The 27,398-nt window shown below is 47.4% G+C and overlaps 1 protein-coding gene across 4 annotated transcripts in view; it reads left to right on the top strand.

The window, feature by feature from the left end:
- The window catches only part of ADD2 (adducin 2), a 573,955-nt gene that overhangs the window by 25,796 nt on the left and 520,761 nt on the right, over nt 1–27,398 (top strand). Inside the window, exon 2 of one of the 4 annotated variants that reach the window (XM_069617649.1) lies at nt 16,598–16,654. The exons of the other annotated variants lie outside the window; for them this stretch is intronic. The gene's annotated coding sequence lies outside the window, so the exon portion shown is untranslated. The remainder of the gene's footprint in view (nt 1–16,597; nt 16,655–27,398) is intronic. 4 annotated transcript variants of the gene reach the window in all.

Raw genomic sequence — 27,398 nt, 5'->3', positions numbered from 1 at the left:
TGGTGAAGTGGCTACCCCTGTCTGACTCAATCCTTTGAGGTAGACCAAAACGGGAAAAGATGTGGTTAATCATCAGGGCAGCTGCTGTTTCTGCCTTGCAGTTTGGGGCCGGGAGACATTCCACCCACTTGGTAAACAAGCATGTAACGGTCAACATGTACTTGTTTCCTCTAGACGAGCGAATTACAGGGCCTACAAAGTCGATTTGCAAATCTGACCATGGCAGTGTCATCCCCCTCTTTTGGAGAGGCGCACGGTGTGTGAGGGATGATGGCTGAAACTGTGCACACACAAGACACCCCTTCAAGTATTGGTCGAGGTCCTGCCCCATGTGTGGCCAGTATGCAACCTCTCAAGATTTCCAGTGTTGTGTGAAACCCCCTATGACCAGCGGTGGCCGCATCATGGGCGTGACTTAACATCAGGCTTCGGAATGAGGTAGGGACCACCCACTGATCATGGCCAGCTTGGGATTTCCTTACCAACAAACCGTCTTGGATTCGGAACCCTTTTGGACATTTCATCAACACTCTTAGGTCCTCTTTCTCAATGTAATCGGTATCCGTCAGGGGAAAGTTCTCAGGGTCCTCAATGTGTTGGTAAAACTTCCCAATTGTTGGATCCCCCTTCTGAGCTGTAATCAAATCAGGGGTCTCCTTACTCCATTGTGCAGTTGAACAATCATTGTGAGCATTTGTCTGGGACCTAGTGATAGCAGTGACCTGGATTTCCCCCAACAGGGACTCCATTTCTATTAGATCCCCTTGGATGGCCCCGGTTTTGGTTAGCTGATCAGCTAAGTCATTTCCAGTTTTGTCTGGTCCCTCTACCTTGGAATGAGCCTTGATCTTTATCCAGTAGATGGTCATCCCATTCGATGTGACAGATCATCAATATTTTGGATTAGCTTCCCATGTTTCAGGGGTTTGTTATTAGCAAATAACATGCCTCTGGTTTTCCAATTGACCAGGTGCGCCACAAACCCGTTCCGTACATAATCCGAATCTGTGATTATGACCAGTTCGTGGAGTTGATGTTGGACAGCAGTGAGGATGGCCTGATGCACAGCCATCAACTCTGCCACCTGACTACTTCAGGGACCAATTTTGTATCCAGCGGAGGGTTCTGGAAACTCCTTCACCCATGCATTCCCTACGCCGGCCACCAGTTCTTTCTCCCCGTTGTTGTCAACATGGTAGGAGCATCCATCCACATAGACAGTGGGCATTCCCTCACACTTGTCTTCTTCAAAGACTTTGTGTGGGGAATTAAGGTATGCCTCCATGTTGTCCTTGATTTTTAGACTTTCGTCCTCGAGACAGTTTTCTCTGGCACAATCATGCAAGTCAGCCAGACCTTGCGCGAGGGGACTCTTCTTGTTTTGGCCATATCTGACCTCCACAGGAAAGCCTTGCATTGACAGAATCCAGGAAGTAATTCGGGAATTACTCACATTTCCGGCCCGGATTCTGTCACTTTGGAGATATTGAAGAGGCTGGTGTGGAGTCTCCACTATGATGTGTTCCCCCTGGATAAACGGGCGGTAATTCTTCAATGCCCACACCGTTGCCAGGAGTGCCTTTTCACAATCGTTGAATTTTTCCTCCACAGAGGATAAAGTTTTGCTCGCATAGGAGATTACTTTATTGACCTCGTCATGCTTTTGGTATAATACTGCCGTCAAGCACGTATTAGAGAACCCTGTCTCCAGGAAGAACTCCTTGTTTCTGACAGGGTAAGCTAGGCAAGGCGCTTGTGAGAGGCTTCTCTTGAGTTGTCTTACTGCCTCGTATTGTTCTGGACCCCATTCCCACTTGATCCCCCCCTTTCAAGAGATGAATCAGGGGTCTGGTGATCTCTGCATAGCCCTCAATTAACTTTCTGCTGTAATTAGTACGTCCAAGGAGGCTCCTTAGTTCCCGCAGAGTGGTGGGGTCTTTCAGTTTCTGAAGTGCTTCCACTTTCTTTTCCTGGGGACAGAGACCCTGAGGAGTAATCTCATGCCCTAAGAAATTAACACGGGTTCTACACCACTGTGCTTTCTGAAAGGAAAGTTTTGCTCCGGCAGCCCTCAACTGTGTCAGAACATAACGGATCTCCGCTATGTGTTCCTCCACAGATGAACTTTTGATGAGGACATCATCTACATAACCCAGGTTACCCCTCGCACCCAGGTCGGGCATGGCCTTATGTAGGAAAATGTTGAATTCATTGCCGGAGTTGAGGTATCCGAAGGGAGTCCGGGTCCATGTGTACTGCTGGCCCCCAAAGGTAAAAGCCAGTTTGTATTGGTCCTCTCTACTGACAGGCACGGTCCAGTATCCATTGGTCAGGTCTATTGCAGTGAATAACTGCAACCCCTGAATCTGGGTCAGCCCTTGGTCAATGTAGGGCAGAGGCCATCGGGAAGTATGGACCCGTTTGTTGAGCTCCCTAAGGTCGGCGCAGAGTCCCCACTGGCCGTTTGGCTTCAATATTCCCAGCACCGGATTATTGAAAGTGCTGTGGACTGGACGGATTATTCCCCGGGACTCAAGGTTCTTAATTATTTCAGTAAGGGACTCCATGGATGCGAGAGGCAAACGATATTGCTTCACAAACACGGGAGTCATTCCAGGGTCCGTGGGAATTGTTGTCGTGTGGATGTCGGTGCGACCACAGTCATATGAGTCTACCGCAAAGAGATCTTGGAAATCCAAGAAAACTTGTTTCAACTTTTGCTTCTGTTCCAGAGTCACACAGGCATCAGCTAGGTTGACTCTCTCTTCCACCATCTGCCTGAAGCCTGGAAAGACTTCTGGTTTGGCTATCTCAGCGGCCTCCTCCAGCTGGGTGGAGAAGTCCCTGGTCAGAGTGCTGATTTGGACTGGAGGCTCCAGGTGGGAAAGCAGCCCTCATGGACCTGGAAAATCACCTCATCCCTCCTGAAGTCACAAGTCACATCTTCCTTACCATAAGGGCAAAAAGTGTACACCAGGAAGTCCCCCCCCCCCATGCCGGGTGAAAATCCTGTCTGGTGTTGTATTGTCCTCACTGTCACTGTCAAAACAGTCCTTGGGGATTGGTCCTAACAGTTCATTTCCTAAATCAATGGAGAAATGTCGGTCATCAACCGCCATTCCAATGATGGTGCCTGCGGCTAGAGTAATATTCTTTAAGTCGCTGTTATCCACCTCTATTGGAATGGTGTCATGTTCTATGTTGACTAATGGTGTTGGGTTTACCCTTAACCCTTGCTGTTGGAGAGAAGCATTTAGATGAATATAAGCATCAGCGTTTTTCAATTTTTGTCCTCTTTTAACTTTCACTTCCAGGGAGAATTGTCGGGTCCTTTCTGGGATGGTGACCTCCTCTTTAAGCTGAATTTCAACTGCATAAGGTAGCAATTGAGCTGACCTAAATGCTTTTTCTCGACCATCAAAGCCCATGGGATTATCCGCTAATCGGGACCAAGCTTTGAAGTTTATTAGGTCCAAACTAATGGCGAAGCGATTGAGAATGTCACTGCCTAGGTAAAAGGCGGCAGTGACGTCTCGCACAACCCAACAATTATGGACTATGCTCTTGTTGCCAATGGAGATTTTGAGCATACACCTGCTTGGCAGGAGATGTTTGGAATTGGGTGTTTCCAGATCCATTTCCCATTTGTCTATCAGTTTGAATGTGGGAATGGCTGGATCTTTTGGGAGTTGGCGGAACATGGCTTTGCTGATGAAGCTCTTACCGTTGTTCACACACACTCGGGCGAGAACAGAGTCCTTCCCATCATTTAACTGAACAGGGATCAACAACTGCTCTCCAATTTGCTGAACATCAGCCAGGCTCTGAGCTGATTGCACATCTTTCTGGGCTATAGGAGTAGGAATGTCTGATTGTGAATTAGTATAACATTTCAGAGTGGTTCCTTCCAGTGTGGAATACCACTTTAAACTGGAAGGAAGGTTGATTTTCAGAAATAGAGAGGACCCCCCCATCACCAGTCTGTTGTCCTACTGCTATTACTGTCACATCTGGAATCTGGCTATTCTGTAAGTGAAATTCTACTTGGTCAGATTTTTGTTCAACCATGTGGCATGTGCCGTTTAAACTAACATGGTTGACACTCTGTTTTAATTTTATTGGTCGGCTAGTCTGGGTCCAGAGGACCTTGTTTACGCAATCTATTAGGGGTGAAAACCTTCTCAGGAGGTCATTCCCTAGTAAACAAGGGTGCCCTCTGGAGTCACTACTATGACCTGGTGTTTCACCTTGTGTCGCCCAATTTTGATGTCTAAGTCTGCAGTCCCCTCGACGGGAATTTCCTTCCCGTCAAAGTTCTGCAGTTGTCCAGGAAGAGAGGTGAGAGGAATGCAGTAATTCTCCCCCCTTCCTGCATTCAGTTCATCAAAGGCCCTTCTGGACAGAAGGGTAGCTTGGGGTCCAGTGTCCACCAGTGCCAAAATTGTACCCTGCCCCTGTACTTGTACCGGGGCATAGTATCTTCCCTCCTTCTCCTCAAGGGGGCACAGATAATGCACATTTTTGGACAACTGGTGGGCTAATTTTCTGGTTTTGGACATTGCTAGCGCAGAGATTTGGGCAGAATTCTGTGAAGAGCCTGGGGAATCTGAAAGAAAAAGTTGGCAACTGGAAATGGTTTTGGGTTCTGGGCCGCCCCCCCTTTTTGGAGGCAGTCATCAGGATGGGTTTGACCCATGGGATTTTGGTATTGTTGGTTCTGGGATAGAATGATGGGCGGCGACAGCTCAATCCCCACATCTACCCAGTCTGTTGATGCGGTTTTAGGTTCCCCTGGTTCCGGTTCTGGGCCGCCCCTGCCTTTTGGGAGGCAGTCACCAGGATGGGTTTGAACCAGGGGTTTTGGTTTTGTTGGTTCTGGGATAGGTTGATGGGTGGCGACAGCTCAATCCCCACATCCACCCAGTTTGGATTGGAATCTCTTGGGACCCATTTTTCCTTGGGAGGAGTTCCCCCATCTCTGAAGGAGAAGATCCTTTTCCCAGGATCCTCTGAGGATCCCTCTCCCTCAAATTGGAAGACCTGTACCTCCTCCACAAAGTGGGTCTGTTTGGGTCCTTTGTTTCTCCTACCTCCTCTCTGCTCCTTGGGAGGCAGGCTTTCAGGGGTAGGAGATTTTGTTTCCGGTTCCTGGTTTTCCAGGGGCTGTTTACAAGCTGGGAAGGAAGCTTCCTCCAAGGCTTTACATCCCCCTTCCCCTTGTGCCTCCTCCCTGGGAACCGGTGGGTTATCGGGGTGCTGCCCCCGTCATTGCTCTGGAGCACCAGGCCCACAGTTTGGGGCATTCTGCAGTGGCATGCTCATCTGAGGGTTCTGTTGAGCCCTCAGTATGTGACCCAGATCTCGTGCCATATTTTGGACCTGGCGCTCAAGTTGTGAAACCCGCTCAGGCTGATACCGTGCTCTGTTTTCTCCCCTGGGCTGATCCCGGGAAGGGTAGCTATCCCTTTTCTCGTAATACCCCGGATTGGGAAGATTTGGGTACCCCTACACCCTCTCCCGGATTAGGTGGTCTGGGCTCAGGGAATTGGGGAAAGAAGGATGGATGAGTTTGGGGCTGGAATGCTTGTGGATACCTGGGGAAAAAGTTCGGCCCAGGGTTTGGTGAATTTCTGCCCTCTTGTGGGAAGTTTGGAGGGAAGTTCTCTGGGTTAGGTGCTTTACTGGATCCCCCTCCTTGGGCTGGGGGAGTCCACACATAACCCAGGATTGGTCTGTTTCCCTTGTAGCGGGGACTTACATAATCAGGGGAGCGAGGGACCCCATTTGTGGGACTACCTCCTCGACTCCCTGTCTGTGACTGGACCGAGGGCCTTCTAGGCTGTAAATTATTTGGTGCAGGCAGGTTTTTAGGCCCCCCATCTCCAAATCTAAAACGGGGGCAACCTTTACCTCTGCCACCTTGGCAGCAGCAGGGGTGCTGTTGGTTTTTTCTGCGCATTACTTTTTTTTCTATGGGCTTCTGCACCTCATAGATCCGGGTAGCCTGTTAAATGACCCAGTCTAGTGACCTCTTCTCGTGAAAGTCTCTCACTAGCTGGGTCATGATGTATTTGGGCAGAGCATGGAAAAACGTATTGATGAACTCTCTGCTGTCCGTGCGCACCCTTCTGGTGGTCTGCGCAAAAGCACGCTTTAATTCTTGCACAAATTCTTGTGGGGCCTGATCCTCCCCACATTGTAAATTGTAGGCTGCCTTGCGAGCCTCTTGGGGATTTCTGTAAACAGAAACATTTTTCAAGATGGCCGCCCTGTAGGTGGACCACCTTGAATGGTTTTGGTCCTCCAGCCCTGCAAAGAAACTGGAGTATTCTGGTGAGAAGGTCCACTTTACATATTGAATACAGCTTTGGCTGTCCTTCAAATGGAAAGTCTCCATCATTTGCTCGTAAAGCTCCAAGTGTCCCCAAACAGAATACTTGGCGTTCTTGTGATAAGGCGTGATGACACTCCTTATTGCCTTTATTTGTTTCAATGGGTCCTTAAGCAAGGCCCTTTTGGCCTTATTGGCCTTTTTTGTTCGGGTAACCCTGGTCCATTCATCCTCTGACTCTGAAGGGTTGCCAGTCATTTGGTCGAAATCAATTGGTCGACTGGACAACTGGTCGAATCAATTTGGTCGAAAACCAAATGGTCGAATTTTTTTTTTTTTTTTTTTTTACCCCTTTTTTTTTTTTTTTGGGGGGGGTCCCCCCCCCAACCCCCTTTTTTTTCTTTCTTTTTTTTTTTTTAACACGAAAACCCACAAAACACATATATAAATAAAAAAAAAAAAATTCGACCATTTGGTTTTCGACCAAATGACGTCGACCAAATTGCAGTCGACCAGTTTGTAGTCGACCAAATGACTGGACACCCTCTGAAGCACTGCTCCCAGAGGTGCCTGTCTGATCTTCCAGGTTTTCCCGGATTCTGCGAGCCTGGGAATGGCTGGCAGAATGTGGGGACCTGGTCTCCTGTGTCCTGTAATGCTCTGAGGAGTCTTCAGATCCCTCCTTGCTGCCAGGATTTGATGCGTACCGCCCCCCCCCGACATAACTGGGCAGAGGTTTTTAGGATGCCCTTAATGGGCCTACTCTCCTGGGGTTCCCTACTAATTTGCACTGTGCTTGGGTGCCCATACCCGGATGCCCGCCCATCCATTCCTGGGTGGTACTGGCCTATGAGCCCCATCCTTTTGGCTGGATAGTAATCTGCCATCCCTGTGGCCCTGTGCTCATGTGCGCCAGGGGACATGGGGGTGGCAGAGTCCAGGGACTGAGAGAGATGACGGCCTCCGGTACTAGGGCTCCTGAGGTTATGCTCAGGTGTTTCCCTTTCCCAGCGAACTTCATCTCCGTCAGCCCCTACTCCCTGTTGCAATGCAAGAGCCTGCGCCTTCAGTTCCTCAGTTAAGGCCTTACTAGACTCTATCAGTCTCTCCTGCATCGCTACCTGTTGCTGGAGCCTATCATTGTGCTGGCAGAGAGCCTCATTCTCTCTCTGTGCCTCCTGATTGGTCCTGGAGTACTGGGCCAGTCTCTGCTGCAGGAGGGTTACCTCCTGAGTCCCATCCCTACTGGCCTGCTCCTTTCTTGCCAGAGCCTCCTCCACCCTCCTGGTGTGATCTAGCAAGCCCTGATGCTCTTTTTGGAGGTCATCCAGCCCCTGGAGGGCCAAGTGATTTTCTTCAATTTTTCTTTTTAAATGGCAGACTTCCTGGCCTAAGGTATCCCTTTCCTGACCAAGAGCCTGCATTTGTGACGCCAGGTTGTCCCTCGGCCTTTGAAAGGCACCAGCTTTCTGTCGTTCTTCATCAAACTCTGCCCTGGGTATCCAGGTATTTCAAAATCAATTTATTGCTTTCCTCTTTCTCTCTGTCTAGTTGGATTTGCAGGGTGGCTACCTGCTCTGTGCATGCCCTGTTGAAATTGATCTGTTGCTCCAGCTTTTTCTGGCACTGCAGTAAGGAGTCCAAACTGTCTTGGTGCTCCTTCTGCAAAGCCAGAATTCTGGTATCCTGGTCAGCCTTTTCCTGTTGCAGTATATCCATGTCCTCTTTTATTTTAATGATATACTGCCTACTATCATTTTCTGACTCCTGGCTCCTCTGCAGCCTCTGCTCAGAAGAGACCAGGTCAGATTGGGCCTTTTCTAACGCCATCTGTTGCCTATTTGCCAGATCTTGGCCTTCAGTACATTTGTCCTGCATGGCTCCCATATATAGATACACATATGCCGCTATCCTGGCAATCTTATTGTGTTCATCTTTGGCCTTAGGAGTCATATATAATTCACTCAGGGCCACATGTAATGGATCCTGATCTCTTCATATATCTGACCCTGTTTCAGTGACCTGTTGGGCGATTGCCTGCAACCAGACCGTTTGGTCCTGATGAGTCCACTCACCTCTCACAAATAGCTTATGTAAGAAGTGCTCTCTGGCTATTTTGATGTCTACCAGTGTCGTCATTCTGGAGATTTGAGTTCCTTCCTGACTTACCAAAGTTTGTATTTTATTTTGCAAAACAGACCGTCTCCTTAGAGCATTCCTTTGAGGGGTGCTTTCACAGTGTAAAACAGCGTGGTGATCTAACCGGATATGTGTATCCGGTCAGTTGGCACACTGTATTAAGCTGCACAAATGGTAAATCTAACCCAGAATATCCCGGCTCCGAGCCCCCACTTTGTAAGCGATATTCAATCAACACTACAGCTAAGTCAATGCCTAGTCTGGGATGCTGAGGAAAACCCTTATTGATTTATTTTTATGTCCAGTTCTAATCTGGATGATGAACCCTTGTATAACACCCCTCTCTCAGAATCCCCCCGACCCCGCTGAGCCAAGAAGTAGGTTTGTTTTGCAAATTTAAAAGGTTTATTTGAAAAATTAACAAGAAATATATCACACTTTTATAATAAATTAATAATTGATATCACACTTATGGATATAATGTTCAACAATGGGTAATCTGGCACTAGCACACTTCTTTACAATCAATGAGGAGTTAGTATAGGATGGATGAGGTAGCAAAAATACTTTTATGGTTTCAAGGGAAAAGCAATGAGGAATAAAATGCAGTACAGAAATAACTTGATATGATTTTAGCAAAAGATAAGATAATCACTTTTTCTCTGGCAATTCACTCCCCCCCCCTTTATGCAATATAAGGAGATGGAAAGGAAGAGCACACAGTTCTCATGAATGCAATCAAATACAATACGAAATTCAGTTCCCCCCCCAGCAAGCTTAGAGGAGAACAGGTAGAAGTTTGAAACACAGGCCCAAAATGCTTTGAATGTGATGACAATGAAGTGAGAAATGTGCTAAAAATGCTTTTAATTCCCTCTAGAGGTTCAGGGTGGGTGATATCTAGTTTATATTAGTTCAGGCTCACTTTAGCAATGCTCTATGAGTAACTAGCAGGTTAAAACAAATTTTAGCAAAGGAAAGCAAGGAGCTGCTGATTTTTACACATGGCTGAAATTGTGCAAATGTCAAATCGCGGCAAATTTAGTCGCGTGCGTCGAGCGCGATTACGGAGGCACTATAAGGAGTAGGAAGTCGGTTCTAGGCTCGTTGGAAAGCTTAGAATCTTAGCTTTAAGATGACGTTAAAACTCGCTCCTAGCACAAACGTTCCGGAGATACAGCCGATTTAATAAAGGTAGTTTTTCGGATTTGAAATTTTAAAGCTCAGAATGACAGATGACAGTTTTCAGTTTTAAAGATGACAGAATGACACGATTCTAGGAGGCAGTTCTAATAGGCTAAAATAGTTTGAATTAGATTATTTTGACTAAGGTTCTGCTCACAGTTCTGCTAGGTACTCACAATATAAATTTGAAATAGGCCTCGTCACGGATCTGGTCAACACGTCCAGCGGCGGTTCTCTCTACTCGGCAGGTCAATCAGGCACAGGTTCTGCTCCCAGCGATCCGGATCTCTGGTTCGGCTCACAGTGGTCGGGGTCTGGTCTGCGGTTCCGGCAAAAGTTCTTGGCAAAGAATTCAAACAGCTCGCCCGGCTGTTGAATAGTTTGGTTAGGTTTGCTGGATTCTGAAGGCCTGCTGAGAATACTTTTGCTTGCAGTGGGCCTTCTAGGTTCAAAGTTCTGTAGTCTATGGGTCTCTGGTTCTGGTCTCTATCTGGATGGGATGTCGGCCGTCAAAATGCTCTGCAGAAATGGAAAATGAATGTCTCTACCTGTCCCAGCAGTCTCTTTTTATGTGTTTTGGAAGTGGGTGTGTGCGTGGCATAACTGAGCCTGCCCCTCTCTACTTGTCATTGGCCCAATTCTCCCCTCTCCCATGATTGGGGGAAGGAAATGGATTGTCATCATGATGAGGTCTGTTTATGGGTCAGAGGATCCTCCCCTGGTCAATTTGCCCACAAATCTATTTCTGATCCAAATACATGTTTCCCAGATACACAATTTGTTGAAATTACATGTACACATTATATATTCCTTATGGTCCCTGCTTGTCCGCCTCTGATCTTCCTGGGTGCTTGCATTCAAAAATGACAACATTTTGCGCTTTTTGACTGGTTTTGCAATATCAGACTTTTACCAAAAATTACACCAATGTGCGCAAGGAGTATGGACATTAATTGATGAAGTGTCAGATTTTTAACATGCAGACATTTGGAGTAAGACCCTATTTTACGCTAGCAACCCCCCCAAAATACACCACAGGGTCCTAACACCTCTTAAAATGTGCACGGAAAAATCCCAAGAATAATGATATTATTTATATAATTTTGACCAGTCCACACTGAGTTACCTATCTTTTTAAATATATGCCCTGGTCAAAAAGGGGTGTGGCTTCCCACATCACATGGTGGAATAACTGGTTTATCCACTTCCCCCAAGCTCAGCTTGCTAGCAGAGGTACTGCCCCTCCCAGTTTCCCCCAAGAGGAAGCCATTTTACGACCCCCCCAATATTACATTTGCCTGAGCCCAGGACAGGGCTTTGTTCAGCCTCCTGCAGTCTGCAGGTACCCCTCCCTTAATTCAATCAGAGAGGTGTCATCTCCTTTTGGCAGGGGCAGCAGGATGCAGCTAGGCCTGGGAAGAGCGGCTGAGCAGGTTTCTCCTGTCGGGGGTAGTTGTCAGGCAGAATTCAGCTAAATGTCACTTTAGTTCCCAGTTTAAATCAAACTTACAATTTTTACATATACATTAAATAATTACTTCCTTCAAGTCATTTCAGAATATAGTTTTACATTGTATCCACCTCTTAGCAAGTCTTTCCTTGGCCTGGTTTGGGTTCCTCTGTTCAGTTTTACACAAAAGTCTGGTGGTTTTAAAACACCGGCTTTCTGATAGTGGTGAGTACCGGTATTGCATCCATTTTTGGGATCTGTCTTGAATTACTGCATTTCAATAGAGTGGTCTTTTGCTTGATAGTATAGGACCCTTGCTTAACATTGTTTTGATGGCATCCTTACAGTAGAGTGGTGATGTGGAACCCCCCACAAGAAGGTTGTATCTTTGGAGTGGTCTTGTGCCAACTGCGCAGTTCTCCTGGATTCTGGCGTGAATGTGGGCGGCGATAGCTCATCCCCACATCCACCCAGTCTATTGATTTAGTTTGTTCTGGGATAGAATAATGGGCGGCGACAGCTCATCCCCACATCTACCCAGTCTATTGATTCAACATGGGTCAAAACCCTTGACACACCCTCGCAAAAGCTCAAAACTGATTTCAATGGGAATCTTCCATACCTCAAATGTATCTTAATCATTTGACTCGAAAGAGCTTGCACTTTATTTATTAACAGATGACAAATAAGAGCTTTCTGCGGTTGCCTAGAGATTGGAAAGCCCAGATAAACTATATGATCCACTTGCATCAGAATATCATTTTCTAAAGGTCACTTCAATGATGTCTTCTTCCAACTCGTTGAGAAATGGATGATCTTAGTTTTCTGAGTATTAATGATCAATTTGTTATCTTTAGCAAAGTCTGAAAAAGCTCTCAGAATTCTCTGGAGACTAATTGGAGTACAATCAGAGAACTGACATTTTATGACCAATAATGGGAGTCAATGCCACTGTATCCGAATGTGTTGGCTTAGCACAAGGGCTCTTCCCAATCTGCCTGATTATGGAATGTATTGGTCTTACAGATGTTATAGTTTGAGATGTAGATGGTCCTCCCAAATTCAAGAGGAGCGCCGACGCAAAAGACTCCTCAATGATGGCCTTTCCCCGCATTGTGCAGTTCTCAGCCCTACATATAATCTCATTCTCTTCTCATTCGGCACCCCAAGAAGAGGGATTGCCTCAGGCATGCTATCCCTGTTAATATCCACAGGGAGAGCACAATGGCGGTGAAGAGAATAAGTGGAGCGCTCTGACATAATCCCACAGACAGCCCAACCACAGGCCACAGAAGCACAAAGGCGGGTTATGGAAGAAACAACTCCTAGTGACCTGGTTCTGCAAGTTAAGCACCTGTACACACTTCCTTCACCATTGGCTTTTGCTACCATTTGCTTTTGCCAACCATTAGAGTCGCCCCTGCACAGAACACCAGAGGCTTCCACAAGGTACCCTGATTCACCAGACTCATCCACTCTCTCCCACTCCCGTTTCAGAATTCCCAAGCTGTGTTATGGCAGAGAACCAGCTGCGCTGTAGAAGCGGCCGCGTGTACTCGCACCAGCAATGGATCCGAGTGGTGATCCGACACAAGGCACCGGGGTAGCAGGTGTGAAGTCGGCACAGACCGCACATACGAAACCAAGAGGAAAGCACCTCAGAGCGTGGAGGAGTCAAACTGCACCAAGATTCTCTGCCACTTTCGACACCAATCTACCCATGATCATTCACTGTCGATTTACCTCATGCCAGTAGCTTTTTCTACAGTGTGCACACAGACTATATAGTGAACAAATGTTAATGAAAAGATGAGGTTATATTAGAAAATATCAGGTATTCTGACTCACCAAATCCCGTGTTGTTGCATGTCCTAATTTCAAAGTATTGTGGCAGGGCAAGGCATGTGTCCTTTGTGTTAATTTGCAAAACAAGCAGACGTTCCTGGGTGGCTGTTTGCCGATGGTGTGCACATCAGCGCAGTAGCTTTTTACTCACAACTTGCAAGTAAAGTGAAGGGGAAAGGAAGGCTCATCTGAAAACACAAGTGAACTCTGAGTTAATTGGGAAAAATACACCTGTACTTTGACATAATTGAGTGGCAAACAAATCCACCTGCATTTGAAGAGTGGAATTTGACTTGTGACTGCCCCAGCCAAACGGGAATTTTAGACAAACCTGCCTGACAGCTTACTGGCTCTTAATCAGATTTAATGGCTTGAAATGCACCCAAATCCTGCCAATTTTACAGCCTCCGAGGCGCCACATTGTGGGGAATTCTCTCTGTTGCTGTGCCCACCAGTCGATTTTGGATGGCTCATACATTATGCACCACATGTCTTACACCCGGAGGCTACAATAAGAAAGTGAGAACTGGGTACCCCTCTCTCAATGCTACCAAAACAGGCTAAGCCAGTTCTCACTTTCTTATTGTATCCTCTTAATACGCCTCCCGTTTTGAGCTACTGGCCCCCCAGAACAAAAATTTGGGAGTTTACCGTTATCGATATAACGTTACACCCGGAGGCTCCAATCCCACCTGCAAACAGTGATGTTGATACATACATTATATAAATTGAAGGGTGAACCGAGACAGAAACTGCCGCTGCCATAAATCAGACGCATTGATTAATTAATCCCCGAATTAGTGAGTCAAGTCAACCACAATAATCTAATTTAAGGATTTGTGCAACGAGATCAGTGTCACAAATGAGGTGTCGAATAACAAGGGGGTGCACACCCACCACAGACACAGGGCAAGCTCAGACAAAACTCATCAAAGTCCCTAGATGACCAGAGCACCTTTCCTTTATTTGATTTATTTTTGCAGTGGTATCTTTAAGCAGCAGTTTACTGGAGTCCACAGGAGTATAGCAGGCAGTGGACTGAGAAGGCTACTGTATGGATCTATGGTGTTTATTTGACACAAGTATCCCGATGATTGGTGCCTGTATATCAATAGCTCTTTGCTTCTTGGTGTATATGTGTGCATTACTCTGTGTCCCAGCAGATAAATGAGTGTTTATATAAAAGACAGTGAAGGGGAGGTGGGGCGCTGCTACTTTGCCCACCCCTCTAAGATTATAAAGGCCCATTGGAGGATTATTCTTTATTCAGGAGCCCAGGGGAATTGAATGTTATCAATGGTTCTGAGTCCATCCCACTGTTACAAATAATCCCCATTTCCTTACCTTGGCCTTCACACCACAGCTGAGCTCGAGTAATCGAAATCATGTAGTCTTGGCTTTGAAGCAGCCAGCCATGGCAAGCCTACGAGCACTGCACTGGCATCGCATTCACTTTATATTCCGAGGTCCACTCAAGGGTGAGTTGGCATTGGCTTGGTCCTGGGCTCTGGGCTGTGGGCATGCCTGGCTCTATTTCCAACATTCAGACTGCCTCCCAGATCCTTGGGCACACTCAGGGTTTTCACATGCTGCAGGCATTTCACCCATGAGCAGAAGCAGACAGCGCTACACAAGCCAGGCCCAGCATGAATACACATGTGTAGCAATCTACAATTGCTTTGGCTGTGAGCTGGCTCTGTGCTTTGGTCTCTTGCGCTGAAGTTCACAGTGAGACAGTACAACCTTAAGCTTCAACAGCAACAAACTGCAAGCAAATGTCACACACGTTTTCTGAAAGTGTTCACTAGAATTAACAGTCCAAAGATCGTCCCATGAATAAACCCAACAAATCAGCCCATGGAAGCACATTTTTTAATGGGAATTTGCTGATTTCTCAAAGGGCCTCCCGATCCTGCCCACGGGTCTGCCTTGGGGTGCTAATAACAATGAAAACTCATTTTGGGGGCTTCATCAGCCAGTAACGATCTTGGGACCTGACGTTACGGCCCAAGCAAAGCGAGGGCCTATAACTTGGGCCCTGGGCCATTACCGCTAGTGAAGCCCCTGAACGTTTATTGCTGTATTATGATACTGAATGTATAAACCTTGCAAGGATGAAAGACTAAGTTGGCCTTGCCACTGCATCAAACGTGAAAAGTTCAGACTGCCTTGTGTCAGTACGCTATCCACAGGGATCACCCCTCACTCCCATTCCCAACATTTTCACCTCTGATCACCATTGCAAACTATTACCTTGTCCTCACGGGCCTCTTGGACATTTTTGATACAGTGGACCACTCCCCTTGTCTTGCTGATCCTGGCATCCATGACAACAGCCTTGATTGTTTTACCTCCTAATTTTCTCCTCCGTCCTCATCCAGCATGGAACATGGGAATCTCTGATCCAACCTCCCTCCCTGTTGGTGTTTCCAAGGTTTCACATTTGTCTTATTTGAGGACGACCAGCAAATCTGCTTCACCTTTTTTTACTCCTACGTTTGATCTCTCTAATCATCTCTGCAATCCAGAATTGATTCTCCCACCTTACCCTGCACCACTGAAAATCCTTCCTCCACCTGTAGAAAAAACCTGATCCACTCATTTCATTACACACTTCTTTATCCACTAATGTACGGCAGCTGGCTCAGAAACGCCCTGCTCACTATTTCTGTCAAGACACTTTGTTCCCTCAATAAATACCAAATATAACTGCAAAATGTAAGGAAATAAATACATAAATATGAAAAGAAGAATCTATTTCATGTAGGAAAAGATTACATTAAAGAATGATAGGAGGAAAGCGAAACAAATAAGAAAGAAAGAACAAAGAAACGAAGGAAATGGAAAGATATAATGAGAAAGAAAGAGATTGAAAGCAAAAACAAAGAAGAGAATGAGAACTATAGATGATAAATAGGAAGATAGAAAAGATAGAGCAAAATAACAAAAGAAGGAGTAAAAGAAAAAGGTATTACAGATAAAAACCAGAATAAGAATAGAAAGAAGGAAAGACAGGTTGAAAGAAAGCCAAAATACAATTGCAAATGAGCATACATATACATGTTGTGAATTCGCGAATTTCAGAATTGTATTACTGCACTTCAGAGTTACAAAATGTTTCCTATAGTTAAGTTCATTATTGGTGCGTTGTACCAGCAGCCCTTGTTGAAGACAGTGCCCTGCAGTGATCCGTTGTATATGGTATTGATATTATGTAACAAGAGCCATTGGCAACATGGGAGGAAGTGGCCAAATTGACAGTCTCAGGGACCAACAGAAATCAAACTTGTGTGGCTATTTAAACATTTGTTTTACAGGTCTGTTAGTGTTCTATGGAGTTCGACTGGTAGTTACTTCAATGTATTATAATAAAATATTGCATGACAGGTCCCCTCTAACAGAGATGTATACTGAGGAAATACCGAGCTGTTGAGTTGTCTGCAGAAAATGTGTTTGTCATCGCTAATCACAAGTTTCAGATATTTTTGATGCAGCAACAGAGACAGCATTGCTTCCCATTCAAACGTGTTGAACACTTAGATTTATCCCTTCACATATGTTAAATGTGTGGTTGTGGCCCATCAAGTGAACAATTAATGTGTAATTGAGGGTCAACCCTACATACAAAGGTTATTGTCATTCTACAGCTCAAAGAACACACTGTGATGCACATGAACATTTCCTGGACCATTCTGATAACACTGGTGAGTAGCTGGCTTTCAATGTATTTGTTTATTCATTGAGTATTTGTAAGGCGTCTATACAGCACAGCATGTTTCCAGGTCCGACAAGACGAAAAAGGGGAGGGAACACGGGAAATAAACAACAATAACAGTCCTACTAGGCCTTGTGACATTCGGGCTAGGCAAAGGCAGGCAGGAGCCCATTGGGGGTAAGTGCAAGGGGGTGCTAGAGGTGAGGGCCACTGACTAAGTGCGAGGAAGGGAGTGGATCAGACTCGGGGGGGATGTTAATCAGGGAGGGGGGCCCGATGGCACTGCTGATAGGGGGGAGTGCTGGTAGAGACAGGTCAAGGATGGCCTAGTTCCCTATGAGTCCTACGGGCTACCAGTCACAGTACCAGGAGTGGAATCAGCAAGGGAGGGAGAGAGGGAAAAAGGTAGAAAATAACAGTGTCTTGGGAAGTTTCCATAACTTAAAGAGGTCTGGCTCAAGTCTGAGAAGGGCAGGGAGGCTATTGCAGAGGGAGGCACCTGCTGAAGAGAGATCTACCCCCCACTCTCTACTTGGAAAAACTTCTGATCTGCAGAGAGTTGGAGCTAGAGGACCGAAGGACTCTAGCAGGGAGGTACTTAGGGGAAGTGTTGGATACTGCGGGGTCCCGGACCCAGAAAGCCTTGTGGATGATGCAGAGTGTCTTGAATTTGATCATTGCAGCCAGTGGAGAGATTCTAGAGCTGGAGAGATGCAGTCCCTGGGCTTGAGGCAAGGATAAGTCACACAGTCCTATTCTGGATTAGTTGACAGGGGTGAAGGGATGAGAGAGGCAGATTGAGGAAGCATCCATTACAGTAGTCCAGCCTAGAGAAGATCAGAGCTCTAGAGAAAGTTTCTGGGGGAAAGTGAGGAAGGGGAGAATGCCTCTAAGGAGGTGAAGCTGAAAGTGGGCCTTCTTGGCGAGGTCATTAATATGAGGAGAGAAGGAGAGAGAGGAGTCAAAGATGACACCAAGGTTTTTGGCCTCACAAGATGGTGAGGGGAGAGCACCCAAAGAGAGCGGCCAGAGATTGGGGGGGTGAGGGGGGAAGCAGGGAGCAGGTGTCCCAATGAATAGGATCTCGGTCTTACTGGCATTAAGGCAGAGATCATTAGCAGTGCACCATGCTTGAATAGCAGTCAGACAGTCTGGAATGAGAGAGGGGGAAGCAGAGGTAGTGGAGGGAAGCTTTAAGGAGAGCTGTGTGTCATTGGCATAACACTGGAAATGAGAAGAGAAGGAGTAGATCACGTTAGCAAGAGGGGCAAGGTAGATATTGAAGAGCCACAGCGATAGGATAAGCCCATTGGAATTCTGCATGTAGAGAGTGAGGTGGAGGAGAGGAAAGGGCCCAGCTGAACCTGGGAAGGATGGTTGGAAAGGAAGGAGGTCAGCCAGTCCAGTGCCTGGTCCATGATGCCAAGGGTATTGCACAGTCATTTTATGAGGATGGAATGATTGACCATGTCAAAGGCTGAGGAAAGATCAAGGAGAATAAGAATGGCAGGAGAGTTGGAATCAAGGCTAGAGAGTAGATCTTCACGGGTGTTCGGGAGAGCAATTTCTGTGCCTCTGGATACTCTAAAGACAGATTAGAGGTCATGGAGACAGCCAACAAGTTTGGTGTGGTGGATCAATTGGGAGATTACCAATTTCTCCAAGAGTTTGCCCAGGAAGGGGTGGTGGAGACAGGGTGATAGTTGGCAGGGCGGGGTCAGCAGATGGCTTTTTTAGATGAGGGTGTACTAGGGAGTGCTTTAGCAGTAGAGGAAAGTAGCCAGTGACAAAGGAATGTTTACAGAAATCAGCTAAGGCCAGAGAGAGAGGAGAGATCATTTATTTTCCTTGATAGTTCTGGAGGAGCAGGGGAGTACCTGTTTGAAGGAGACTTTCATAGAGCAGACAACTTTAGAGACCTCTTCTGGTGCTATGTGGGAGAAGGAGGAGAGTGGGGGGAAGGAGAGAGGTGCAGAGGTATAGGGGGAGGAGAGAGAGGGGGGCTAAGGGAGGCCTGAGAGCAGGTAGGGGAGTAAGGAAGGGGTAGAGGAGAGTGCGGACAGGATGGCCTAAGTTTTAGTTGCGAAATGGGAGGCCAGTTCAGTACAAAGGGCCTGGGATGGAAGAGGGGAGGTGGAAACTGTAATAGGATTCATGAGTTCCTTGCAGATTTTGAACAATTCAGCCGTGTTGTTGGTGGCTCCAGAGATGCAGGCTTGGATTTGGGTCCTCTTCTTAGAGAGGATGGAGAAACGGTATTGCCTTTGGAACGTGCAACAGGTCAGTTTGTCTGTGTATGTGCCCGAGGTCTGCCACTTCCATTCAGCAGCTCTACACTTTCGTTGGAGTGAGGCTATGTCGGAGTCATACCAGCTATTGCACTTAGAGGCAGGCTTCATGCGGATCCTCATGACAGGGGCAAGGGTGTCAAGTGTGTTGGAGATGGAGGGGTGAAGGTTAGCGAGGGCTAAGTCAGTGGGAGAGTCAATAGCAGGAGTAAGAGGGGGGATGAAAGTGGAGACGAAAGCAGTGACTGACAAACGCTTCATCGGTCGAATGACGGCAAAGGAGAATGGCAATGCGGGCGGCAGCTCAGCCAGAGAGCCCGCAAGCTCAAGGTGGGAGGAGAGGAGAGCATGATCAGACCAGGAGAGAGGAATAATTAGCGGATTAGTGATAGAGATGTCTGCTGAGATGAGTGCATCCAAGGTGTGCCGGCTAAATGGGTCTGACCAGAGGGAAGAATGGTGAGGGAGAGAGAGTCGCAAAAGTCACAGAAGAGTACAGTGGCCACTTCAGGAGAGTCAAGATGGATGTTAAAGTCTCAGAAGAGGAGACTTTGGTAGTAGAGGTCAAGAGGTAGGGGAGAGATCAGCCCATTTAGAAAGGAAGAGGGAGATCAGGCCAGGGTAGATGGTGGCAAGAGTAAGCAAGAGGGAAGGCGAGACATGAAGCTTGCAGACAAGGCATTCAAAAGGGAGTAAGATTTATGGGTATGATAGTAGCAGGGACCCATTCAGGGAAGATAAAGGCCTCTCCGCCCTCTGACCGGGTGGGCCTAGGCTTGGAGAGGAGCTTATAGCCCTCAGGAAGAAGAGTGTCAAGAGCAGTGACAGAGCTGACATTGAACCACATCTCAGTAGTCTTGAAGAAGGAGACAGATATCGGAGAAGTGTTTGACAGCACAGTGAGCATCCAGAGTAGCTAAGTGAAGCTGATTGCCACCTTTTAAAGTTTTATGAGGAAAGGTACAGGGGTAGGGGAGGGCAACAGCTAGAATGGGAGGAGAAGGGAGGCAGTTAATGAGAGACAGGAGACGCTGATCAAGAAAGAGGAGGTTGGGTTGAGAACCCTGTGAAATAACAGTGCCATTGTTATAGACATTAATGATACACCCCTGCCTGGCTTTGTGACTCACAGGGTGAGTATCTCTGGCAGCCATGTACCTCCCTGATGGCCCAGGAGTGGAATTGGTAGGATCGCCAGGTCACTCTACTGTGTTTCAAGACTTTTGGCAGGGGCCCATCAAATACACTCAAACTAGACTTGTCCCGAGGTTCAACACCCTTCCTAAAACAATAATCCAGCAAGATACCTTAGCCCTGAAAGCCCTACTCCATCATACCTGGACTACCATAGTAGTTCTCCGGAGGATCATTCCAAACCCTGACATAAACCAAGCCCTCAGCACAGGAATTGACAACTTCCCTGTTAAAAGATCACAGTTTCATTCTATGGAAGTCTCCTGTGAGGGTTGGCATAGGTATTGAGAAAAGCTGTAAACTATAAAGCATGCTGAAGTCCTACAGAGGGAGAATCACAATCATGGACCACGATTCTTGAAATTAAACTCACCTGCATTGACAGCAAAGGTTCCCATTCAGAGGTTCACTGTCTTCTGGCACCCATTCAGCATCTGTAACGCTCACCTGGTTCCCACGGGGGCGCTGGTCTAGTCTGGATTGCTGTGGCCTCTTCTAGCGTGATGCGCAGGACCCGGAACACCGATTGGACAGGACCTCCAAATCGTGCTTGCCTGGCCCGTAGGAATATCCTTCTGCAGATGAGAAAGGGGATTAACAGTCTGCAGAATAGTGTGCTAGCTCCCCCCTTTCCCCTTCGTTCCTCTCTAACTTCCTCCAAACCCCGGTTTAAGCTCACCTTATGGTTTGGAAGGATGAACTCTCCATCCTGCTTCTGGTGCAGGGGCGCGTGTTCGTCCAGTTACTTCACTGGTTTTCAGAATGGCGCTGGCAAAATCCACTTGACTTTCCTGAGCGATGCGCCGTAAGTATGAAAGTTCAAAGTTCAAGTGAGGCCCCCTTTATGTTGTCTTTCTAACCTGTGATCTGTCCTTTATTTCAGGTGCAGAATGAAGGCGATGCGTCGAGGGGTTAAACTGCCGAGGTGAGTAGTGATGAGGGCGATCCCTCTAAATGTCCTTATCATTCCCCAGAAATGTCTCTTGTCCTTTCCCCATAGGGGCCGGGGTACGGTACCTGCCAACGGGGCGGCGCCGACCCGAAATGTGGAAGAAAAGCCGGTAAGTATTATGGCTGTTAATCAGGCTTTCCTTCTGTGTTCCTTCTGCTCACTTTTTGTTTCTTCCTCTCTCCCCTAGGTGCAGAGATGTGGCGTCCGATGCTGACAGCCGCGATGGAGCCGGGAGATGTCTCGAGGACAGGTGAGTGAAGCGTGGCGCTGCAGCGAGCAACACGATGCTTTTAAATGGAAGTCTTTCTTCAGGGATGCTGGCGAGAAGATTCCGGATGCAGGTAAGAAGTTTGAAATAGTCCTTGGTTTTCACCTTTCTCTTCTCTTCCTTCCTTGCAGGTCTTCCAGGTTCGAGGCGGGCGTGGCTGGAGTCCAGGAGCAGGAGCAGACACGGTGAGCGTTAAGCTGCAGGAAGCAGAACAACGCGAAGCATGAGCTGCTGTCTGGGCGTGGCTTAAGTAGCCTCCAAAGAAGTCCCAGGTATGTATCCTTCCCCAACTAGGTATGTATCCTTCCCTGGCCACGCCCAAGTGAAAAAATAGTCCCTATGAAAAAATAGTCCCTTTCAGGTCTCAGGGAGGCCTGAAGCGTGCAGCATGGTCTGCATCAGGTAAGTGCACAAAACACCTCCCTTTATGAGCCTGGCGCCTATGGCGCCAGGACTGATGTCCAACATGAGCCTGGTGCCAAAGGCACCAGGACTGAGTCCAAAGAGCCCCTATAAGGGGCTGCTGGGCTTTTACCCGAGGGCATGATGCCTGCTTCCGGGGGTGCTGGGCCTGGCCTGGTGCTCCGGGGGGAGGCATCATGACAGCACTCCCCCCCCAAGGCCCTTCATTCTGGAGGTTTCGGTTTGTTTGGGAAATTCCGATGGAACCTTTTTACCAGCCGAGGTGCATGTACGTGATCACTGGGTTCCCAAGACTTTTCCTGAGGCCCATACCCTTTCCAATCAATTAGATAGAAAAGTTTTGATTTTGAGATCTTAGAATCCAAAATGTTCTTCACCTCGAATTTAGGCTCCCCATCTATCTGAATCGGTTCTGGTGGCTTTGTTAATCTGGTTCCTGGGTGCACTGGTTTCAAAAGTGACACATGAAAAACGGGGTGAATCCGCATGTTAGCTGGTAGATCGAGCTTGACTCCCACTGGGTTGATTATAGCTTTGATTGAGTAAGGGCCTAAATACCTTGGATTAAAAGTTTGAGGCCCCTTGAGTGATAGGTGTTTGGTAGCCAACCATACTTGATCCCCTATTTGGTATGGAGGCACCTCTCTTCGATGCAGATCCGCATTCTTTTTGTATTTCCCTTTCGCATGTTGCAAATGTGCAGTTGCATCCTTGAAGGCTTGAGTAATCGTAGAATGCAAAAGGTCCACTGCGGGCATTTCAAGGCTCAGAGGTGAGTCCAAGTATGAAGTACGAGGGTGATGTCCATATAGGGTATAAAAGGGGCTCTGACCAGTTCCAGAGTGTATCGAGTTATTGTATGCATATTCTGTCACCCATAAAATGTCCTTCCAATTACCCTCCGATTGGTGCAACATACATCGTAGATATTGTTCAAGGGTCTGGTTCGTTCTCTCCGTCTGACCATCGGTCTGTGGGTGGTGGCTGGTCGAGAGTCTTACGTCGATTTGTGCCAGTTGACAACACTTTTTCCAAAAATGAGAAATAAACTGGCTTCCCCGATCGGAGACTAGTATGGACGGGAATCCATGCAAACGGATGATATTTTCGAGGAATTCTTTGGCAAGAACAAAGGCTGAAGGTAATCCTTTCAACGGAATAAAGTGGGCCATTTTGGAAAATAAATCCACCACGACCAGAATAGTATTGTAACCATTACAAGAGGGCAGGTCCGTGATAAAATCTAGTGACAGGGTGTGCCAAGGTGCTGGTGGAATGTCTAAGGGCTGAAGAAGACCGGCGGGTCTTGTCTTTTGACCTTTGTTTTGGGCACAAACTCCACAGGACATCACGAAAGATTTGATATCCTTTCGCCAGGAAGGCCACCAGAATTGTCGTTTAACCTTTTCCTCTGTTTTGGCAATGCCAGGATGTCCTTCCATCAGGGTATCATGATGACGGGAAATAACCAGTTCTTGCAATTCCTTTTCTGGCAAAAATAAGCGTCCTTGGAAGTAAAGTAAGCCATCCTTGACTGAAAAGTTAGACCCCCTTTTGATCCAATCCTGCAAGGCTGAAGAGTCCAGGAATTGTTTCACTCGTGCTTGAATGTCTTTAAGGGTTTGTAAAGTGGTTATCCCCAAAATTCTTTGTTCGGGAATTATCGGCACAGGTTCTGAGTTTGTGTCTATTTCTTTTATTCCAATTCGGGATAGAGCGTCCGCCTTACCATTCTTATAGCCGGGGCGGTAGGTGATTACAAAATCGAACTCAGCAAAGAACAAAGCCCATCGGAGCTGTCGAGACGATTGAGCCTTGGCAGTTTTTAAATATTGTAAATTTCGGTGATCAGTGATCACGGTGATGGTATGCCGGGCGCCGAGGAGATAATGCCGCCAAGCCTTGAAGGCGGACTTAATGGCTAATAGTTCCTTATCGGTGATCGCATAATTTATCTCCGGCGGCGAGAACTTTCTGGACCAAAATGCTACGGGGTGCAGTTGGTTGGTTTCAGGGTCTCTCTGAGACAGGACAGCTCCCATGGCTAATCTGGACGCGTCGGTTTCGACTATATATGGGAGAACGGGACGCGGGTGCTTCAAAATAGGTGCGGACGAGAACTTAGCTTTCAACTCCTGAAAGGCCTGTTCGGCTTCCTCGGTCCATTCAAAACGTTTATTTTTTCGCAACAGTGCAGTGATGGGTTGCACCACACGTGAAAACTCCGGGATAAACCTGCGATAAAAGTTGGCAAAACCAAGCATGCTTTGGACACCTTTCACCAAACTAGGTGATGGCCATTTGAGAATGGCATCCACTTTCCGTGAATCCATTCGGACCCCTTTAGGTGTCAGGATGAATCCGAGAAACTCAACCTCGGTGGTATGGAAAACACATTTTTCCAGCTTGGCAAACAGTTTGTGCTGGCGCAGTTTCTCTAGGACGGCCCTGACATGCTTTCTGTGATCAGATTCCGAAGAGGAGTACACAAGAATGTCATCGATATACACGACAACACAGACATCGATGAGTTCCCGAAGGACATCGTTCATGAAGAATTGGAAGGCTGCAGGCGTGTTGCACAACCCGAAAGGCATCACCTGGTATTCGAATAGTCCATATTTTGTACGGAAGGCCGTTTTCCATTCGTCGCCTTCTTTTACTCGTACCAGATGATTAGCCCCCCGGAGATCTAACTTGGTGTATATGCAAGCGTCCTTCACCTGGTCAAGGAGTTCAGGGATCAGAGGCAGAGGGTAACGATTTTTAACAGTTATCTGGTTGAATGCGTGGTAATCGATACAAGTTCTAAGGTCGCCTTCTTTTTTAGGCACGAAGAACAAAGCTGAGGATGCCAGGGACTTTGACGGGAGAATGAAACCATTGGCGAGGTATTGATCTAAATATTGTCTCAAATGCAGATTCTCTGGTTCAGTAAGGGCGTAAATCCTGCTACAAGGGGGTTGTGCACCGGGCACCAGATCGATTTGGCAATCGTACGATCTGTGGGGAGGTAACGTGTTGGCCTGTTCCTTTTGGAAGACGTCCTGAAAGTCTTGGTACTCTGGAGGTAGTTGCACAGGGACAGAGGTTACTGATGCTAGATTAATTTTTGGATTTTCTGGGTAGCAGGTTTGTGCACAATCCGGGAAGGTTATTCTCTTCGCTCGCCAATCAATTCGAGGATTATGTGTCTCTAACCAAGGGATTCCGAGAATAAGCTGAAACTGTGGAGCCTTGATTACATCAAACACAACTGCCTCCCGATGGCCATCCGGACCTACAAGTGTCACGTCAGCTGTGGAATGTGTTACCGGTCCAGAGGCAATTTCGGTTCAATCTACTGTGGTGATGACATCTTTGTTGGTTTTAGGACGCAGAGGGAGGTTTATCCTAGAGACCAATTCTCGATCCACATAGTTTCCTATAGCCCCGCTATCGATGTATGCCTTTATAGCATGCAACCGTTTAGGCTGTTCCGGATCTACGAGGACCATTGGCACAATGAAATGCGAGGTCTGAGAGTTAGTTTTCAAGCTCGGCAAGCGGACCCCTACGCTTGCCGGACGTGGTCGTTTCCCGATACAGAGTTTCCATGGATTTTATCAGCGGCTCCTACCACCTTCTTGGGCGGCTTAACTGGGCAATCTCGTAGAAAGTGTCCAAAGGACCCACAATAAAGGCATAATTGCATCTGTCGTCTTCTTTCCCGTTCTTTTTGAGTTAGGGGTCCTTTAACACCTCTGATTCGCATAGGCTCCGAGGCATCAGCCCCCTTGGGGTTAGCGTGGGTCTTGGCCAACACCCGGGTTTCAAACTTGGACCGATCTGCTTTTCTGTTTTGCAGCCTGTGATCCAATTGGACCACTAAGTCTATATATTCAGTGCATTCTTGGGGTGGATTTACAACTTGTGCCAGGACATCTTTAAGTTCTCCGCGTAGACCTCGATAGAATAACGTGATTCTTTTATCCTCTGGCCAACCAGTTTCCACAATTAGTCTATTGAAGGTTGCAATGTAGGATAGAAGGTCTTGATTGCCCTGTCGCAGAGATAGAAGTTCATCATCCAGAGCCTGTCCCTGGGAGTGTTGAGCAAATAACCTTTCCATGCTTGTTTGAAATCCTTGAAAATCACGAAGAATCGGGTCATCTTGAGTTACCAGTGGGACTGACCAATCGACAGCACAGCCGCTGAGATATGACAACACAAAGGCTACCTTGGTCTGATCATTAGGGAAGGCCCCAGGTCTGCATAGGAAGTGCAAACGACACTGATTCATGAATACGGCGAATCGTTTGGGGTCCCCAGCAAAGCGTTCAGGTGGGGCCAGCGGCATGTTTCCAGGTAGATTAATCTGCACCGGGTTACTGGAAACCACAGGAGCGGGGTTCCCCCCGGAACCGGGTAAAGGAGTTTGTCCAGCTTGACCTTGCAAAAGCTGTCTAGCCAGGTCATCAGCTCTATCCTTTATTACAATCACTTCTCTCCTCAGGGCACTAGTCTCTTGATGAGCGGCGTGTACTTCGGCCCGTAATTCCCCCAGTAATTGGGCCAACTGGTCAGTTTCGGAAGTTTCCATAGCGCCTGGGTGGGAATTTGTAGGAAGGCTTCGCGTTCTGTAACGCTCACCTGGTTCCCACGGGGGCGCTGGTCTAGTCTGGATTGCTGTGGCCTCTTCTAGCGTGATGCGCAGGACCCGGAACACCGATTGGACAGGACCTCCAAATCGTGCTTGCCTGGCCCGTAGGAATATCCTTCTGCAGATGAGAAAGGGGATTAACAGTCTGCCGAATAGTGTGCTAGCTCCCCCCTTTCCCCCTTCGTTCCTCTCTAACTTCCTCCAAACCCCGGTTTAAGCTCACCTTATGGTTTGGAAGGATGAACTCTCCATCCTGCTTCTGGTGCAGGGGCGCGTGTTCGTCCAGTTACTTCACTGGTTTTCAGAATGGCGCTGGCAAAATCCACTTGACTTTCCTGAGCGATGCGCCGTAAGTATGAAAGTTCAAAGTTCAAGTGAGGTCCCCTTTATGTTGTCTTTCTAACCTGTGATCTGTCCTTTATTTCAGGTGCAGAATGAAGGCGATGCGTCGAGGGGTTAAACTGCCGAGGTGAGTAGTGATGAGGGCGATCCCTCTAAATGTCCTTATCATTCCCCAGAAATGTCTCTTGTCCTTTCCCCATAGGGGCCAGGGTACGGTACCTGCCAACAGGGCGGCGCCGACCCGAAATGTGGAAGAAAAGCCGGTAATTATTATGGCTGTTAATCAGGCTTTCCTTCTGTGTTCCTTCTGCTCACCTTTTGTTTCTTCCTCTCTCCCCTAGGTGCAGAGATGTGGCGTCCGATGCTGACAGCCGCGATGGAGCCGGGAGATGTCTCGAGGACAGGTGAGTGAAGCGTGGCGCTGCAGCGAGCAACACAATGCTTTTAAATGGAAGTCTTTCTTCAGGGATGCTGGCGAGAAGATTCCGGATGCAGGTAAGAAGTTTGAAATAGTCCTTGGTTTTCACCTTTCTCTTCTCTTCCTTCCTTGCAGGTCTTCCAGGTTCGAGGCGGGCGTGGCTGGAGTCCAGGAGCAGGAGCAGACACGGCGAGCGTTAAGCTGCA

Source organism: Ambystoma mexicanum, chromosome 10 (assembly GCF_040938575.1).
Source record: "Ambystoma mexicanum isolate Mex_15411 chromosome 10, UKY_AmexF1_1, whole genome shotgun sequence".
NCBI classification, from domain to species: Eukaryota; Metazoa; Chordata; class Amphibia; order Caudata; family Ambystomatidae; genus Ambystoma; species Ambystoma mexicanum.
This window is presented reverse-complemented; position numbering and strand designations above follow the sequence as displayed.